The 3,143-nt window shown below is 38.4% G+C and overlaps 1 non-coding gene across 1 annotated transcript; it reads right to left on the reverse strand.

The window, feature by feature from the left end:
• Positions 1–2,808: 2,808 nt before the first annotated feature.
• On the reverse strand, positions 2,809–2,916 carry LOC127742325 (small nucleolar RNA R71). The gene has a single exon (XR_008003513.1). It is a non-coding gene; the product is annotated as a small nucleolar RNA R71 (small nucleolar RNA).
• Between the last annotated feature and the right edge of the window lie 227 nt (positions 2,917–3,143).

Below are 3,143 nucleotides of genomic sequence, written 5' to 3' on the forward strand. Positions count from 1 at the left end.
CGATGAACGTGTGCCTGACAACCACCTCCGTTCTACCTTAGATTGGGTGGATATCTCTTGGATTCTTTAACCGGAATCTTCGTGGTATAAGCTAGAACTGATGGCGGCATTCAAGAGAATCCGGAAGGTCTAAACCTTGTCTGTGGTATTCTGAGTTGGATTCAATGATTGAATGACTGTGACGAGCTTCAAACTCCTGAGGGCGGGGCGTTAGTGACAGACGCAAAAGAATCACTGGATTCTATTCCGGCCTGATTGAGAACCGACAGATGGATAGCCGTGCTGTGACAGGGTGCGTTGAACATTTCCACTGAGAGGATGGGAGGTAGCCACTGACAACGGTGAAACCCTTGCATACAGCTTGCCATGGAAAGGAGTAAGAAGGATTGGATGAAGACAGTAGGAAAGCAGAGAGACGGAAGGGACACAGCACCTTCATACGCTTATCTGAAATTCCCACCAATGAATTGCATAAGTATCTCTATCCTTATCTTTATGTTTTTTTCATATATCACCATACCCATTTGAGTTTGCCTGACTAAGATTTACAAGGTGACCATAGCTTGCTTCATACCAACAATCTCTGTGGGATTGACCCTTACTCGCGTAAGGTTTATTACTTGGACGACCCAGTACACTTGCTGGTTAGTTGTGCGAAGTTGTAGTGATCACAATTTCGTCCAGCAAGTTTTTGGCGCCGTTGCCGGGGATTGTTGAGTTTGGACAACTGACGGATAATCTTGTTGCTTAGATTAGGTATTTTTCTTCAGAGTTCTTAAGAATGAATTCTAGTGTTTCAAGGTGATGTTCTTATCATCAATTCTGGCTGGCTGTGAAGCCATGTCTAATTTCATTGGACCGAGGTTTCAACTTATCTTCACAAGAGCTTGTTGATTTCTATCAATCTTGCTGTTGGAGCAGTGATCTGCTAACGCTTGGCTGGCCATTGGCCATGTCTAGTGTTTTGGACCGGAGCTTTCTTTGAAAGCTTGGCTGGCTGTGAAGCCATGTCTAATTCCTGGACCGGAGTCTTAGACTAGCATTGCGCTGATTCCTGGAATTCTCATTAAGAATTTTGATACCTTTATTTTCTTTGTCCACTTAATTTTCGAAAATCCAAAAATATTTCTTGTTTGAGTTTAGAGTCTCATTTTAAGTTTGGTGTCAATTGCATGCATTCATGCATGTGTCTTCATTGATCTTCAAGTTGTTCTTGATGATTTCATTGCTCTGATCTTTGAATTCTATTGACTTGAGTGTTTTATGTGTCTCATATGCATTCTCATTTTGTTAGTGTCAGTAGTATACAAACTGCTAAGTTTGGTGTCTTACATGCATTGTTATTTGATTTTAGTTGAATGTTGATTATTCTTTATTATTAAAAATCCAAAAATATTTTTTAATTTGTGTCTTTTCAAGTCAATAATACAGAGAATTGAAGATTCAGAACACACAGCAGAGGAACTACACAGAAAAAGCTGGGCATTCAAAATGCCCAGTGAAGAAGACAGACTGGCGTTTAACGCCCAAAAGGGTAGAGTTTTGGGCGTTAAACGCCAGAATGTGCACCATTCTGGGCGTTTAACGCCAGGATGGCACAAGAGGGAAGATTTTGTTTTCAAATCATTTTTTTTTTAAGTTTTCAAAATCAAATCTTTTTCAAATCAAATCTTTTCAATCAAATCTTTTTCAAAATCAATTTCTTTCTATTTTCAAAGATACTTGCTATCAATTAATGATTTGATTCAACATTTCAAATATGTTGCCTTTTCTGTTGAGAAAGGTCTAATGTATGGATCATATCTTTTCTTGATAGCCAAGTCATCAATTTTTAAAATCAAATCTTTTTAAAAATGTTTTTCAAATCATATCTTCTCAATCACATCTCTTTCAAATCATTCATATCTTTTTAATCACATCTTTTTCAAAATAGTTTTCAATCAAATCTTTTTAATTTCTAATTTCAAAATCTTTTTCAAAAATCACTTGATTTCTTTTCCACTCTTGGTTTTCGAAAATCAATTAGTGTCTTTCAAAATGTCTTCAAAATCCTTTACTTAATTTTCGAATACTACTTCCCTTCTTCTCACATCCTTCTATTTATGGACTAACACTATTCCTTAAATCACAATTCGAACTCCATCTTTCTTGATAAGTTCGAATTTTCTACCTCTATCTTCCATTTTCCTTTTCCACTGACACCTCAAGGAATCTCTATACTGTGACATAGAGGATTCCACATTTTCTTGTTCTCTTCTCTTTCTTATGAGCAGGAGCAAAGACAAAGGCATTCTTGTTGAGGCTGATCCTGAACCTGAAAGGACCTTGAAGCGAAAGCTAAGAGAAGCTAAAGCACTACCCTCTGTAGAGGACCTAACAGAAATCTTCAAGCAAGAAGAAGACATGGTAGCCAAAAATAACAACAATGCCAACAATGCAAGGAAGGTGCTGGGTGACTTTACTGCACCTACTCCCGACTTCTATGGGAGAAGCATCTCTATCCCTGCCATTGGAGCAAACAACTTTGAGCTTAAGCCTCAATTAGTTTCTCTAATGCAACAGAATTGCAAATTCCACGGACTTCCGTTGGAAGATCCTCATCAGTTTTTAGCTGAATTCTTGTAAATCTGTGACACTGTCAAGACTAATGGGGTTGACCCTGAGGTCTACAGACTCATGCTATTCCCTATTGCTGTAAGAGACAGAGCTAGGACATGGTTGGATTCTCAACCTAAAGAAAGCATGAACTCTTGGGAAAAGCTAGTCAATGCCTTATTGGCAAAGTTCTTTCCACCTCAAAAATTGAGTAAGCTTAGAGTGGAAGTCCAAACCTTCAGACAGAAGGAAGGAGAATCCCTCTATGAAGCTTGGGAAAGATACAAACAATTAATCAGAAAGTGTCCCTCTGATATGCTTTCTGAATGGAGCATCATAGGTATTTCCTATGATGGTCTCTCTGAACTATCCAAGATGTCTTTGGATAGCTCTGCTGGAGGATCTCTTCATCTGAAGAAGACGCCTACAGAAGCTCAAGAACTAATAGAAATGGTTGCAAATAACCAATTCATGTACACTTCTGAAAGGAATCCTGTGAACAATGGGACAAATCAGAAGAAAGGAGTTCTTGAGATTGATACTCTGAA

The sequence above is a fragment of the Arachis duranensis genome, chromosome 9, assembly GCF_000817695.3.
Source record: "Arachis duranensis cultivar V14167 chromosome 9, aradu.V14167.gnm2.J7QH, whole genome shotgun sequence".
Taxonomy (NCBI): domain Eukaryota; kingdom Viridiplantae; phylum Streptophyta; class Magnoliopsida; order Fabales; family Fabaceae; genus Arachis; species Arachis duranensis.